Source organism: Eriocheir sinensis, chromosome 17, assembly GCF_024679095.1.
Source record: "Eriocheir sinensis breed Jianghai 21 chromosome 17, ASM2467909v1, whole genome shotgun sequence".
Lineage (NCBI taxonomy): Eukaryota > Metazoa > Arthropoda > Malacostraca > Decapoda > Varunidae > Eriocheir > Eriocheir sinensis.
The window spans coordinates 2,178,196-2,195,421 of record NC_066525.1 but is presented as its reverse complement, the minus strand read 5'-3'; the positions used below and the strand labels follow the sequence as shown (position 1 = coordinate 2,195,421).

The following is a 17,226-nucleotide window of genomic DNA, read 5'->3' as shown; positions in this document are numbered from 1 at the left end:
TGTTGTTGTTCCGTAACCTGTTTCCTGTTACTGTATTCCTAAGTCTATATTCAGCAAGTCAAGTCATACGCAGGTTTGTGGGAGGAGACACGGCCGAGGCGTGGTTTATGCGTGACACTGCTTGGAGCCAAACTAGAGAATGTAGAAACAGGGATTTAGAGAAAACGAGGAAAGGCGTACTTATTTAAATCAATCACTTCAACATGCCCTCCCTCACACCCCACACCGCCGTTTGTAGTCATTGAAATTACAGTCACGCAATAGCACAATAAAAAGACATATTTTTCGTCAGTGGCTTGCCTGAACGTGCTGTGAAAGAAGGCGAGAATGCACATCCAGAGTGCACATGCGGCCCTAACTTTAGTCACCCCTGAACTGGCGGGTATTTTTTTTTTAGCTCCAAGTGACGTCATCCCGCTGCTCCGCCCCAAAACCGCCTCCTGCGCGTACCGGTCGCAGTTTTGAAGCAGAGTGACTTGACTTGGTATATATAGACTTAGACTCTATTCCTTTACAAGTCTTCTCGTCGTCCTTCTAACATGTGTTCTTCATTGTTTCCCTTCGCATCCCTTCATCGTCCTCCACGCAGACCGTCTCCACCCAGACCCATCCCAGCTACCGTCCCTCTTACTTCCTACTCCTCCCTTCTCTCCCCGCCGCTCCTGCTGCCCCTCCCACAGTCGTCCCCGATGTACCCTGGTTAGGCACTGGTCAGCCTTCTGGTGTTTATGGCGGCGATCACTAGCTATTACCTCAAGGCAGGGTCGGCCACATTTCGTCCCCATCGTTTTTATTCTTCTTTTAGCAAAAATCGAGGATATTCCTATGCAAATTTAACATACACTTATTTTTTTATGAGTCCTTACAGCTGCAGGCATTTGTGTAAACGATCCCACCCGCCAATGAGATCAACAAGATCGACAACACACTCGCAACGCTTTGTTACACACCGTTCATACTGGTTCCCCGGCCACGCTGAGAGAGATAGAGAGAGAGCACCTCCCCGCCAGCCTCACCTCCCCAGGGCAATCGACACAGGACACGGGACACGGACCCCCAGGACACAGTCTTTGCTCTCCACATCTGTTTCAAAGCAACTCTTCTGTAATCCAGACGCGGGCAATGCAAAGAGTAATTTTTAGGATCATTCTGACTTGAGTGATTCCTGGATCTCATTCGCTGCAAAGTCAGTGAGTCACAACTGAGGGTGGAGCCTCCCCTGGCCACAGATGAATCACTGTCCCGCAGGACGCCTCGCCCCGACCATGGTGTCTTCCTGCCTGCAGAAATCACTGGGAATAAAAACTGCCAAATATTTTATAATTCATATTGTATAAATTTTGTAAAAAAAAAATTCCTATAGGTTAATGAAGAAAAAAACATTCATATTCTTTTCATTATTATTTACAAATGCAAAGCCTCTCCTTCAATTAAACGAAAGGGAGAGGAGCGGACGGGCCCGAGTGTGTATAACGGCGCACGGCCGACGAGCCCCTCGAGGAGCACTAATGAGATGTGCGCCACTGAATGGAACAAAGCTGCCTCCAGGCCGCCCCGTCCCCACCCCAGCTTCGCGTCGTGAGGGGCGTAGCACAAGATGCTCATGTGCAGCGCCTGTCTGGGTGTTTGTTTGCTGTTTGCACCAGGTTGTATGTCTGCCTCTGTACCTGTGTCGAGTAAACTTTGCCTGTTTTATTGACTGTCACTCTGTGTGTACAGCAAGCAGGCTTCGCTCGGTGTGTTGGCCTCGGTGTCTGCCTAAGTCTGATTCTCCGTCTCGGGCTCACCAAACCAGTTCGTTAATCTAAGAGAGGCGGTGTCCTGTAGCAAAGGCTTGATCGAATAATTCTCTAAGCAAACAATGTCACCTCAGCTCTGGCTCTCTTGTAAGTCGTGCTTGAAGGTCATGTCTTGTGGACACAAACACTTTGCAATGAGGAGTCTGGGATCCTCCCCGGCCTGGAAGACACACTACGAGACCTGAATGTTGATGGTCCTGGATGTAAGGTGGGGCTGGCGGCCTCGAAACACTCTCGAACAAAGCATTTAACACTTACAGTAAAACACGTCATAAGATTTCGAGAACTATTATATCTGTCCATCTGGCTTCGCATGTTGGCCAAAAGACACTACTTACGATAAATTGTGGTGCACTATAATAAGATTAATCTGCTCGTACCTCCCAGAACACACAAACATTTGCCCTGCAATGAAGGGGCCGTGAAGTAGTCAGCAAGTAGTGAGGAGCAAGGGTGTGCTGGAGTCTGACCACATCAGTCGTGCTGGTGCCGCCGAGGCTCACCAACGTACCTGCAACGCCCTTTTCATAGATGTGCGATTGACTAGTCTGTATAAATTTGCAAATTTTACACACAAACACAAAAGAAATCAATATTGAGATCCATGATTATAACAAAATTAGAATAAACTGGCATCACAACCTCTGTTGCTTTTCAAGACGAAGGGCGCACATGGGTCCGCCGAGGTGCTGTTAGGGCGGCACGAGAAAGTAATATTCGTCCGTGTTTCCACACGGCCCCGCTTACCTGGCGGTGCTGAGCGCTCGGCCCCCACTTCCCTTATTAGCCTGCGGTCTCAACATTCTGAGTTACCCAACTCCTGAGTCTTTACGTCCGGCTAAACAAACACAGACACAGACACACAGACACGGCACACAACGACACTGGGCGTAGACACATCTCCAACAAAATAGACTTTTGTGTAGAGGAGATAATGCTGTATCTCTGTAGGGCGCACCACCTACGACACGACACAAGCCCCCCCCCCCCCCCCACACACACACACACAAACTCCACAAGCGCAAACTTACTTACAAGAGAGTGAGAGAGAGAAAAAAGTTCAATAAACGTTTACAAAACGCTCTTGAAAACATGAAAAGCCTGCGTAAAGTGGGTGACGAGGAAAATTCTTGCCTAAAACCCAACCGCAGCCCACACAGGTTACTCGATCACGTACACGCTGCATGACCCCTCGCCTCAAAAATCCTCATCTCTCCCCTGCCCCGCCCCGCCCCGCCCCGCCCTGCCTTGCCTTACCTTGCCGAGACGATACAACCTCAGATCACGTGATGCTGTGAGAGAAAGCAGACAGGTCTTGTGCTTGATAGTTAATCATTGTTTCCCACACCCCCTGAGGAGGAAGGAAAGCTGCCCCGCATGCTTGTCGCCTGAAGGTGCGTGCCCACAGCCAGATGACGAGATGCTCTCTCTTCTCTTGGGAGCCTCCGTCACAACAGTTGCTGGGACACGCCTCGCACGGATGGAAAGTGATCACCATCAGAAAAAATTGTGCATCGTGACCGTCAGCAACTTTCATAACTCTGAATTCCAACTAACTCTTCTTGTCTTGGGGCCTTGACGATTGCCGCTGCACAGAGTCGAAGGTTCGTGAAGGCCTGAGGCTGCAGACACGATGGCTCCGCAACGACGGCCATGTTAACAATGGCCTTATGTCAAGTTCAAGAAGCTACGAATCACTGAAATCCCGCCGACCCATGAGGCCATGGCGCAAAGAATGGAGAAAAGCTTTCCTCTCTCGGGACAGACAGCATGTTAGTGAGACCAGCGTGCAGGGCCCAGCAGGCGTTCAGGAAGGTGGTTCTGCATAACCATTACCGAGAACCACTTGACTCAGGGTGTAGAATTACGGATGATTTTCGTTTCAGCCCGTGACTCTCCAATGCCTCCAATGCCCGATGCCTGTCGGGGACAGCCACGGCAGTCCCCTGAGACTCTGACTCAAAGAATATAAATGGCAGGTCACCGTCCGTTAGATATGGACGGGTCGCCCAGCGGTGCCCTAGCACGAAGTAATCCTCCAACTGCTCCAGGACTTCCCAGGACCATGAACTTAGTGGTGCCCTCGAGGGGGAGTGTTTCAGGTAAAAAAAATTTTTTAAAGTCGCACAAGCCACACGATGGCGAGTCTTTTTTAGGAGCAGTGTTGCACTGAACGCGAGCCGGTGTGGCCCGGCACCGCCGCGAGGTAGCTGTGGCTCACGGCGGTGTGGTGAGGAGCTACTGTTGTTTGTATCCTGGACGTGTCCGTGTATGATTGATGACTGCAGGTAATGGTGCTTGTCGATCAGTTCCACGGTCTGTCGGTCTGTCTGATCTTTCTCTCCTGCTACTCACTTCCCACTTCCGGGAGTGCACTTGGCCGGTGTTCCTCTGTCGGGCTGACGGACGGTCGGCCATTGGGCGTTACCTGTGACCCACTTTTCGTTGAATTTGTCTGAGCAACCGGCTTAAGGACCTTCAGGCAGGGCCGCAGGCCTCTCACTGCCGAAAGCCAGAGACAAAGGTTTCATGTTGTATTTTTGAATAAAAGGTTCATTATATTTCCCTGCTACACTGGTGTCAAGGGTAACACACACACACACACACACACACACACACACACACACACACACACACACACACACACACACACACACACACACACACACACACACACACACACACACACACACACACACACACACACACACACACACACACACACACACACACACACACACACACACACTCACACACACACACACACACACACACACACACACACACACACACACACACACACACACACACACGAGGACAGCCTCCCCGACATGCGAGGCAAAACACGTTGTTCGTGGCCAGATGAGATTTGTGGCCACAGAGGAGTCAGCAGTATGCATGAGCAGTGGACTCTTCCAGGGTGTCTTCCAGGCAGCACCGACACAAAGGCGACCCTGACACGCACAGAGGCGAGGGTGGCGGCGTGGGAGCCGAGCACTGGGCTGGCCGGACACTGCCATCAACATAGAGGGGGAAAGGAAGGACGCCGGGCTGGGATTTTTAAGAAAAGAAAGTTACCTTTTGTGTGTGTGTGTGTGTGTGTGTGTGTGTGTACGAGAGAGAGAGAGAGAGAGAGAGAGAGAGAGAGAGAGAGAGAGAGAGAGAGAGAGAGAGAGAGAGAGAAACATGGCCATCGGGGAGGTTATGAGAAGCTGGCAAGGGGGGAGGAAGGGGAAAACTGGTGTCCGTCAAGTCATCATCATCATCATCATCATCATCATCACACCCACAACCCGCCGCCCATTCAGCGCCACGCCCCTCCATCCCACACACACATTACTACAGTCACTTCCCGCCAGCCATAACCACACCACAACCACCACCGTCACCAGGAGTCCACCGCCGCCATCCCCGCCCTCCACGCCGCTCGCTCCCCGCAACCTGTTTTCTCCTGGGCCTCTCACGCCCTTAGGGTCTCACGTCTGAGGCCTCACCTTTCCTTTCCTTCCTCCTTCCTTCCTTCGCTCCTTCGCTTCCTCCCACGCACGTAAGACACACAAATTAATCAACTCCATCCGTTTTCTATATCCGTCATCATTGAGTTTTTAACAAGTTCCACTATTAATTCATTTGAAGGGGAGCTAAACAACACCGCGCATGGCTGGGAAAACTCAAAACCTACCCATATTTTTTTTCCACGTGATCTATTCAATTAAATATCACAGGTAAAAGTAAAGAAAGGGGAAGAGATAAATAAACTCCATCTCACTCGTTTCCGTTTTCTCTATCCGTCATCACTGAGTTTTTAAAAAGTTCCTCTATTAATTCATTTGAAGGGGAGCTAAATAACACCGTGTATGGCTGGGAAAACTCAAAACCTACCCATATTTTTTTTCCACGTGATCTATTCAAATAAATATCACAGGTAAAAGTAAAGAAAGGGGAAGAGATAAATAAACTCCATCTCACTCGTTTCCGTTTTCTCTATCCGTCATCACTGAGTTTTTAAAAAGTTCCACTAGTAATTCATTTGAAGGGGAGCTAAACAACGCCGCGTATGGCAGGGAAAACTCAAAACCTACCCATATTTTTTTTCCATGTGATCTATTCAAATAATTATCACAATGTCACGGTAAGAGGAAAGAAAGGGGAAGAGATAAATAAACTCCATCTCACTCGTCTCCGTTTTCTATATCCATCACTGAGTTTTTTACAAGTTCCACTAGTAATTCATTTGAAGGGGAGCTAAATAACACCGCGTATGGCAGGGAAAACTCAAAACCTACCCATATTTTTTTCCACGTGATCTATTCAAATAAATTTCACAATGTCACGGTAAAAGGAAAGAAAGAGGAAGAGATATATCAACTCCATCTCACTCGTCTCCGTTTTCTATATCCATCACTGAGTTTTTTACAAGTTCCACTATTAATTCATTTGAAGGGGAGCTAAACAACACCGCGTATGGCTGGGAAAACTCAAAACCTACCCATATTTTTTTTCCACGTGATCTATTCAAATAAATATCACAATGTCACAGTAAAAGGAAAGAAAGGGGAAGAGATAAATAAACTCCATCTCACTCGTTTCCGTTTTCTCTATCCGTCATCACTGAGTTTTTAAAAAGTTCCTCTATTAATTCATTTGAAGGGGAGCTAAACAACACCGCGTATGGCTGGGAAAACTCAAAACCTACCCATATTTTTTTTCCACGTGATCTATTCAAATAAATATCACAGGTAAAAGGAAAGAAAGGGGAAGAGATAAATCAACTCCATCTCACTCGTCTCCGTTTTCTCTATCCGTCATCACTGAGTTTTTTACAAGTTCCACTATTAATTCATTTGAAGGGGAGCTAAACAACACCGCGTATGGCTGGGAAAACTCAAAACCTACCCATATTTTTTTTCCATGTGATCTATTCAAATAAATATCACAGGTAAAAGGAAAGAAAGGGGAAGAGATAAATAAACTCCATCTCACTCGTTTCCGTTTTCTCTATCCGTCATCACTGAGTTTTTAAAAAGTTCCTCTATTAATTCATTTGAAGGGGAGCTAAACAACACCGCGTATGGCTGGGAAAACTCAAAACCTACCCATATTTTTTTTCCATGTGATCTATTCAAATAATTATCACAATGTCACGGTAAGAGGAAAGAAAGGGGAAGAGATAAATAAACTCCATCTCACTCGTCTCCGTTTTCTCTATCCGTCATCACTGAGTTTTTAAAAAGTTCCACTATTAATTCATTTGAAGGGGAGCTAAATAACACCGCGTAGGGCTGGGAAAACTCAAAACCTACCCATATTTTTTTTCCACGTGATCTATTCAAATAAATATCACAGGTAAAAGGAAAGAAAGGGGAAGAGATAAATAAACTCCATCTCACTCGTTTCCGTTTTCTCTATCCGTCATCACTGAGTTTTTAAAAAGTTCCTCTATTAATTCATTTGAAGGGGAGCTAAACAACACCGCGTATGGCTGGGAAAACTCAAAACCTACCCATATTTTTTTTCCACGTGATCTATTCAAATAAATATCACAGGTAAAAGGAAAGAAAGGGGAAGAGATAAATCAACTCCATCTCACTCGTCTCCGTTTTCTCTATCCATCACTGAGTTTTTAAAAAGTTCCTCTATTAATTCATTTGAAGGGGAGCTAAACAACACCGCGTATGGCTGGGAAAACTCAAAACCTAACCATATTTTTTTTCCACGTGATCTATTCAAATAAATATCACGGTAAGAGGAAAGAAAGGGGAAGAGATAAATAAACTCCATCTCACTCGTCTCCGTTTTCTCTATCCGTCATCACTGAGTTTTTAAAAAGTTCCACTAGTAATTCATTTGAAGGGGAGCTAAACAACGCCGCGTATGGCTGGGAAAACTCAAAACCTACCCATATTTTTTTCCCACGTGATCTATTCAAATAATTATCACAATGTCACGTTAAAAGTAAAGAAAGAGGTAGAGATTTCAAGGGTAAACAACCTCGGTGCAGTGATCCCCAGCCTCAGCCTTGAGTTGGGAGGTGCCAGAGTGGCCGAGCCCTCCCTGCATAACGCCGCCTCACAGGGACGCCACTTGCTGCTCAACGAGGCTACAGCAGTTTTGCCAACCTTCCCTCGGGCTGGTCTTTCCCTCTTGTTAGCGAGATATGTGGCAGCCCAGGGAAACACGATCTCAAGGGCATTGTGATCATTATTCGAGACACCGGAGAAGTAATAACGATGCAGAGGAATGTTTTTAATGCCGCTAATACACTGGAAAAAAAAAGCCCAGGCACCAGAAAAATAATAACGCTGTAAAATAATAGTCTAAAATTCAATGTCAGTTATTACTTTGATACAAAAAGTTAAATCCTGTCTGCTGCTGTTACTTGAAATCGTGTGGTGCAAGGAAACGCGTCTTGTGACTGACTGACTGACTGACTGACTGACTGACTCCAGAGAAAGTCCGGGCTCATCTTGCACTTATGTCAGGTAGAAGTTCACCTGCTTAGGGTTAAGAACTAATAAATCCACACCTGTAAACACACACACACACACACACACACACACACACACACACACACACACACACACAAATACACAACCAACCAACCACGTACGTATATGCACTTAGAGGAGAGAGCTGCCCTTGTTACGGAAGCAGAGCACTCCTGGTGAAAAGAGTGAATGAGTGAGTGAAATGAGAGATATGAGTGAGTGAAGGCCGGCGCAGCGTGATGAGTGGAGTTGGCCGAGGGAGAGTGAATGGGACTAAGCGAGAGTGAGGTCTCTAGAGGTTGCCGGGGAGATGCTAGCAGTGAAAGTGAACAAAGGTATTATTTCCATAGCCTGGACCACCTGAGGCCAGATTATAGACGAGCACAGGCCACTACATTCCCTTACACCATAACATAGCTCATTCATACCCAGCCCAGCCCTGCCCTGCCTCATACAGATCACCACAGCGCTGCCCACCTGCTCCGAGTTCATTACACTCTCCAAAATAACACAGCACAGTATACGACCATGACAGCAACTCGGTTAAACCCAGGTCCTGTCAAGATCGTTACAACATACTGCAGCCCATCACAAGACATCCTACCCCTGTCTAGCTCATTTTAGGCTCCATAATTGACAGCACAGCACAGTACAGAGACAAGGAGCCCAGTTAAGCCCAATTCCTGCCGGGTCAAGGTCATTACAACATATTGCAGCCCATCACAACACATCCTACCCCCGTCTAGTTCACTTTAGGCTCCATAATTGACAGCACAACACAGTAAAAAGACAAGGAGCCGAGTCAAGCCCATGTCCTGCCTGACCCAGCACAACAATACATATGCATACAACAACCTATCCGTGTCTGGTCCATTTAAGAACAGAGCACAACACAGGACATGTATAAGGCCAAAAAACACACGACCCCAGGCAAGCCACGCCCACACATGAAAGTTCAGTTCATTTCAGTCGAGCTAAAGCCAGCACCGTCATTCTCATTCTGTTTAAGGCCACACCAGGCTCACCACAGCACCGGCACAACGCAACACATGCCCATTAGGAAAAAAAGAAAAGAGAAGGCGCTCTCCATCTAACCTCATTCCATCACAAACTAGCCTAAAGGATAGCTATAACGCGCTGAGTTTTGCGATACCATAGAAACTGAATGTTCACCCCTATACACCCCAGCGATGATGCATACCTTCTGTAATTCAAGGAAAGCTCAGACACAAGAAACTACGGACGAGATTGGATTACTAGCAACCAGGTAAGGACAGGTAAACGTATGTAGACTATACCAGGTGGGACGAAAGGTGTTACAGAGAGGAGTTAAAGAATGAGAGAGAGAGAGAGAGAGAGAGAGAGAGAGAGAGAGAGAGAGAGAGAGAGAGAGAGAGAGAGAGAGAGAGAGAGAGAGAAAATGAGACAGTAACCGGAATGTCATTGAGTACCTATATACACGACCAATCAAGCCTCGGGCACACCTTTCCACTAGCCCCGCACGCCACCAAGAGAGCTGTGAGGAAGGAGAGGTGAAAGTACGAGGGCAGATGGGAGGAGGAAGAGGAAGAGGAGGAAGAGGAGGAGGTGAGGTCATGTGAGACTCAGACAAGAGAGAACCAAGACTCGGGGCAACACAGGGATAAACACTCCCAAAGAAAAACCAAGATCGAGCGCCGTAGACCAACTAACTTACCCCAAACGATGGAGCGCCGGGCAACATCATCACCCTCAGCAGGCAACGAGGAGTGAAATCGAGGGCAACAAACTCAACAACAACAGAAGAAGAAGTACTCTGAAGTTGGAGGTTTTAACGGGACGGGATGGGTGTGAAGTGTGACGCAACGGTGTGTGGGGGAGGAGGAGGAGGAGGGGAGCGGAGAGGGCTGGAAGAAAGACACAAAGGAAGAGGCTCGCTGATAACTGAAGGGACACGGGGCAGCTGAATGGACAAAACGTGCATGCTGTGACAGAGTGCAGGCAAGGGTGTGATGATGATGATGATAGTGATGAGCGAGAGCGAAAGAGAGAGAGAGGGAGAGAGAGGGAGGGAGGGAGAGAGAGAGAGAGAAGGGGCTATTGAAGGACCACGTAGCACTCGTCAGCAAGGGTTAGTCAGGACCTGGAGGAGTTGGGTTACCGGTGCTGGTGCTGGCCTCACCCGGCAGGGCGTCGAGGCATGGGGGGCGGCCACTCAGGGGAGCAACGGGGAACAGTTGTCCGGCTCTGGCTTGGGCTCCGGAGACGACAGCCACGACAGGGACTAACGAGGGAACGCCACTCTCACCATTTGGCTCACACTCATCTTGGGGACGTGACGTGGAAGCAAGAGGTTGAGAGGAGGCACAAACCACCTCCCTCAGAACCAAGTTTATTGTGGCGGCACTAGGGACACGCGAGGCTGCCGGGATGAGGCGCGTGTGTGTGTGTGTGTGTGTGTGTGAGAGAGAGAGAGAGAGAGAGAGAGAGAGAGAGAGAGAGAGAGAGAAAGTCGTGATAAGAGGAGAGGTGAGAGTTGCGGGAGTAAGAGTGAAGAATGAAGCCGAGCTGAGGGGCGTGAGAGGGTGGCAGGGCGAGGAGTGCTGAAGTGGTGCCGCTGGGGGCAGAGGGTCACCGCTGCCTCAGGCAAACAGGCTCCTGCAGGGAATGTTCACAAAACCTCGCCAGTCAGCATCCCCGCTTTAAGAAAGAGGAATTCCATGTTCAGCAGACGTTTGGAAACGATAAAAGTAAGTCAATATGTAGTTTTTTTTTCCTATATCGAGTCCCTCCCTGATGGAATGCGCCTTCCCAGCCTTGCCTGTGACCCCCGGCGGTGCCGGACGAGTAGGTGCGAGGCGTGGCGCAGCCCGGCGCACAACCTTCCAAAGGTCACCGCTGTTTATAACCTCAATCTACTTCCCTCATTTGTTTACAGAGCCAACAGACGTGCAAAGGGCACCATTAAATATCATAAATTTGGCTAGCGCGGCCACGCCCAGTAATTTGGCCCCGCCCCCTCCTGACCGCCCGATCCTCGCACTCGCGCAGTCCCGGCGTTATTAAACAAGAAATTTAAGCCTTGTGCCTCAAGCAATAATGACACGTCATTTTGTACCACAATATACAATTAATATATATCAAAGCTTAAAAAGTTAATGACAAATAAATTCCTTTCAGAGCGCAGCTTTGAATAACAAAAAGTTGCTCTCCGCCCCTCAGTAATGCTCCCTCCGCTCGGGCCTCACTCTGCTTGCTCTATGGCTGCCCGCCCTTGTTGGGCGCGGCGAGACAAGCTCAGGACATGGCGTACAAAATTAGAACAATCAAACACTCTTCGGAAAAAGTTTAAAATATCCTGCATATTCGTGCTTTTCTCTACATCGTTTGCCAACCTTCCCAAGTACAGATAAAAGAAGCTGCAGAGCGAGCTCAGGCACTCGGCAAGGTCTGCACGGCCTGGAAATGCGTCCATCCTGGCCTTTCCGAGACTTGCAACAAGGAAGTGCTTTGAACAAGTTCAACGACAAAGACAATCGATCTCCAGTCCATGTGGCACCACGGGGGTGGCAGCATCGGGCCTCCTGTGGTCCTGTGGTGCCTCACAAATTTTGGCACGGGAATACAGGGGCAGTACGGACTCGAGGAGAGCAGTGGGTGGCAGGGTGGCGCACTGACCACGCCGGTTGTTTCGCGTTGGCCTGAAACACACGGGCCACTCACCGAAGATCCCTAAAAAAACATTGCGGCCACCCACAACTCCGTTTACTTCCTCCTCCTTACTTACTCCTCATTTTTCATGTCAAAACACAGCAGCTGTTCAACAACTACCCACACTCTAACCCCTCCCCCACGCCCACGACCAGCACAGCGCACCCACCCTCCGCCCCCTCCACCCACAGCATATCACACCACCCTCCCCCACGCCCACCCCTAGCACAGCACACCCACCCTCCCCCACGCCCACCCCTACCACAGCACACCCACCCCTCCCCCACGCCCACCCCTAGCACAGCACACCCACCCCTCCCCTACGCCAACCCCTAGTACAGCTCACCCACCCCTCCCCCACGACCACCCCTAGCACAGCATACCCACCCCTCCCCCACGCCTCCCCCACGCCCACCCACGCCTCCCCCCCGGCCACCCATAGCACCGCACATCCCCCTCCCCCACGCCCACCCACCCCTCCCTCACGCCCACCCCTCCCCCACCGCACACCCACGTTGATCACCTCCCCTAGACACACCTTCTCGCCTCGCATTAACACACCGCTAAATACCCCAAAGCCATTAACACTATTACCATAACAACGGCTCTCTCCATCATCGTGACCATAATCATCCTCATTATCACCTGACACAACACCTACATTACCGTGTGTGTGTGTGTGTGTGTGTGTGTGTGTGTGTGTGTGTGTGTGTGTGTGTGTGTGTAAGGCTGTCCAAGCGCTGGGAAAACTTCTTGAGGGATGTGGTGGAGCGAAGGTCTTTGGGTGATGGATGAGAAGAAATCGTTAGATGGATGAATGTACTCGATGAACTAGGGGAAATATTTTTTTTTTTACAGCAAAAGGAGACAGCACAAGGGCACACAAAAAAAGGAAACTATAAAAAAAAAGCCCGCTACTCCCTGCTCCTGTAAAGAATCCGAAGAGGTGGTCGAAAGAGCGGTCAATTACGTGATTATCGTGAGTAAGGGCTGCTCTGTAACGCGTTGGGTCAGCATAAACACAGCATCACGAATATTAAGACTATAAGTAAATGTTCCAGTCTAACAGGAGCGGGGAACAAGGATGATGGCGATGGTGTGGACGGTAAAAATGGGCACATCAGGAGTTAGACTGGACACACACACACACACACACACACACACACACACACACACACACACACACACACACACACACACACACACACAAAGAAATATAGCTTCCCGCAAAGAAATATAGAGGTTTGGAACAGACTAAGTGAGGATGTAGTATCGGCGAAGAGTGTGCAAAACTTTAAGGAGACGGAGACGGGACCACACGAGCGTAAGCCCTGTAAAGCTACAACTAGGTAAATACACACACACACACACACACACACACACACACAGGAACCGTCTAGGAAGGCCAGCATACTATTGACGGTGGTGACGACCTTGGCACGGTGCCGCTACAACACAGGGGCGCGGAGGAGCACTAGACGCCACCCCCACTAGGCGCTCCACGCTCAGACCAAAGCCGCGGGACTCCAAGGCACAGCACTTTCACTATTTTTTTTCTGAGGCCGCCACAGCTCGGGCCTCACTTAATTAATGGCAAAGGTTACGAAGGGTGGCATCTATAAAGAGTTGAGGAAGCTCTTATCGCTTGGAGGCTAACTAATTCAATATCCCCCCCTCCCCCCTCGGCTACCTTCCGCAAGGGCGCGCAAGGTCGCCCAACACACGAGGCTCTACAGTTCCGCATTGTTACCAACCTCTTTTGTCATCTACAGCCGTGTCCAATTCTTCCCACGCTTCTGCCATGATCAGAATCTTGGTGTGCCCCGCCCATCACTCTTTGGGAGCAGATGATGTCCAAGAGAAGAGCTACAGTCTGTTCACTTAACCCGGTAGCAGCGACGGGCCAAATTTGTGGCTTTACCGTGTAGCAGCGACGGGCCAAATTTGTGGCTTTACCGTGTAGCAGCGACGGGCCAAATTTGTGCCAAGATTTAAACCCCCCAAAACAGATGATATATAAACTGATCACAAAAGCTTTGATATATATTATGAAATGGTTTGTGTGAGGGGTGATTTTTTTTCTTCTCATTTTTCTTGCTTAGAAGGACCATTAAGAAACATGATCCCCGCTGCTACCTAGTTAAGTCCGACCCAAGCTGACAACATAAACCTAAGCGTGTTTGCAAGCTGAGTGCTGATTGGCTACTGCTGTGGCTTCCAAGTTTTCTTTAACCTCTGTTTGTGTTTATCTCACGCAGCACTTATTGCTAATCTGCACTGTGCTTACGAACACGCTTAGGTTTATGTTGTCAGCTTGTGTCAGACTTAAGTGAACAGACTTTTTTTTTTAGAGTGAAACAACAGCCACCAACCACCTCATCTTAGCAATGCCCTATAGTGAATACAGTAACACTTGCAGTAATCTATCTATAAACATATATACACACAATCTACTGTTACAACCGACAAGGTATCTGATGGCTGTCACTATGAACTCTTTTCGGCCTGAGAGCGTTAAGCTTATTTTGATTTTAGGTTTACGAGACGGGCTGGATAAGGAAGAAGCTGCACTGATGAGAGGGAGGGCACCAGGCGAGGGGACGCTGGGAGGGATGATGCCACAGGGAGGAATGGGGGAGCGTAACGGGAGCTGCATAGGTCAACATGTTATGGTCAACGAGGAGAGCACCCCGGTTATTTATATGCGCCGTAACACTGAATATACCGTGGGACAGGGAATATTTAGGTTGGTATAAGAAACTTTGGCTTCTCCCATCAGCTATTTCTAAAGGTCAAAGAAGGGGTCAGTCGGGTTCTAATGAGTGTTTCTTTAGATTTACGGTACAGTAGAAGAGTCAAACTAACACCAGGGTCATAAAACCACTCCTGGAAATGCATACAACTCCTACGAAAGCCTTGTCAGATATGTGGTCTTGGGCGACGGAATGTCTTACGGTACGACCCTTACACTTCCTTACGAATAGAGGGGCGGCTGAAATGGAAAGTGGGGATGGAAGAGGAAGGTGAGGATGATTAGCTGCCGAAGTAAAGGTCACGTGCCGCTACGGTGAAGTGTGCAGTGATGTGAGACGGGGGAGGTGGGGGGAAGGGGGTAGCCACAGCGGTCTGCACGGGAGGCGACAGGTAGGGAGGTGGGATCGTGCAGCTGCTGAGTCGCTCGTCCGTCGTTCACCTCCCTCCCGTGGCATCCTCAGCTCGCCCCTCCCTCCCCGTCCGTCGCTCACCTCCCTCCCGTGGCATCCTCAGCTCGCCGTGGCATCCTGTCCGTCGCTCACCTCCCTCCCGTGGCATCCTCAGCTCGCCCTTGCCTCCCCGTCCTTCGCTCACCTCCCTCCCGTGGCATCCTCAGCTCGCCCCTCCCTCCCCGTCCGTCGCTCACCTCCCTCCCGTGGCATCCTCAGCTCGCCCCTCCCTCCCCGTCCGTCGTTCACCTCCCTCCCGTGGCATCCTCAGCTCGCCCCTCCCTCCCCGTCCGTCGCTCACCTCCCTCCCGTGGCATCCTCAGCTCGCCCTTGCCTCCCCGTCTCGCCTGTGCTGGCATGCGGGCGGTCCTCTGCCTTCCTTATCTTACAATTTCCATTAGACCGGTTTCAGGCGCCCTTGAGCTGTCTATTAGATCAGTTTATTGTCAAGCGTCAGCCCACGGACCATGAATTTTAACTTTCTGCTGCCTGGGAAGTGTGAAGCCTAGAATGATGATGATGGTGATGATGGTGGTGGTGGTGGTACAAATGAAGACTGTGGTAAGCATGATAATATAGTTGATAAGGATGAAGGGAAGAGAAACGGATCAGCAAGCAAATAGTACCTAATAACAGACTCGCGGCATAGCGATACAAGGATGACAAATAAAATAAATTACCGGGGAATATCACTTATTTGTACGGGTAATAACAATAAGAAGAAATAATAAAGTTGATATATGCTAATACTAATAATAATAACAACAACAACAGCAGCAATAACACTAGCCACCACACCAACAACAAAACTAAAACCAACCATAATACGACCAACCATAAACACAATAGTAAGTTTCATTTACTTACCTGCACACTCCGCTACGGCATTGCCCTGCACGTCACTTGTCCTTCTCTGCACCTAAAGAAAGAAAGAGAAAGAGAGACTGTGGTTGGGGAATTCAAGACCGTAGACAGGGAAGGACTCCTATTCATGTCCCCCTCCCATGAAAATCCTCCCCCGCCACGCCAGTGACCTCCACGCTTAAAGGAAAACCCCGCCTTTGTGTTCCGTCATACCTCGCCACGGCAATGTACTCCCGCATAGTACCTTTGCAGTAGAGCACAACGCTCTTTCCTGCCCACTAGGCCGAGCTATACGCAGTGCAAGCCCCACCCCCATTGTTGCTTCATGCCCTCAGCCGCCACGCAACGACCCACGCGCGCACGGCCACTCGTCATATTCCGGAGGTAATCCACATTGCCTCGTGGGTCAATGTTAAGCTTTCTCCCGACGGAAAAATTAAATTAGTGTCACTCGATACAAAGACATGAGTGGCCTCCATCCTGAGAGAGAGAGAGAGAGAGAGAGAGAAAAAAAAGAGTGTGTGTGTGTGTTTACAAGAGCAGCTAGCACGCTCACCTTGGACTCCATAATATTACAGCTCACAATGTTTATTCTAAGTCAAAACAATTTGGTGTAAAGATGAAAAATGATAACAATAATATGATCATGACTTGGATGATAATGATGATGACAATACTGTTGATGATGACGTCGATGACAAAGGCGACATTGATGATGATGGTAATGACGATGATGGCGGTGATGAGGGTGGTGACGATGACGACGACCAAGTTTTAACCCACACACTCCACACTTTTCATCAGTGTCGTGCCCGCGGCCAGAATTCACACATGAGAGCACTCGCGTCAGCTGCCGTCGTGTCGGTGTCGGACTGTTACACCTCTCCTGCAATGTAGCCTGCCTCACACACCAGGTTGGGGTCGAGGGGAAGGGTGTGTGTGGGGGGGAGGTTAAAATATTACTGTTCAAATAAGTTATCTATTTATAAAGAAGTAACGACCCAAATAGGAGTCTATCTATCGCGGCCTAATACCGAGTCGAGAGTTGTGATCTGAGAGCAATTTAATGTTCTTCGCTAATAATATTGTGGTTAATTTTACTGCTTTGGCTTCATCAATTATGGCTATGACGATTCCATAATGACTATATTGGGATTGCACCTCACCTTTGTCTCTCGATTT

At 48.9% G+C, this 17,226-nt stretch overlaps 1 protein-coding gene across 3 annotated transcripts in view; it reads right to left on the bottom strand.

The window, feature by feature from the left end:
* Positions 1–17,226, bottom strand: part of LOC126999750 (uncharacterized) — a 77,120-nt gene that overhangs the window by 51,687 nt on the left and 8,207 nt on the right. The window contains exon 2 of one of the 3 annotated variants that reach the window (XM_050862601.1): positions 16,048–16,099. The gene's annotated coding sequence lies outside the window, so the exon portion shown is untranslated. Of the gene's footprint in view, positions 1–10,409; positions 10,726–16,047; positions 16,100–17,226 lie in introns of those variants that run through there. The other 2 variants (XM_050862602.1, XM_050862600.1) reach the window with 2 other exon arrangements.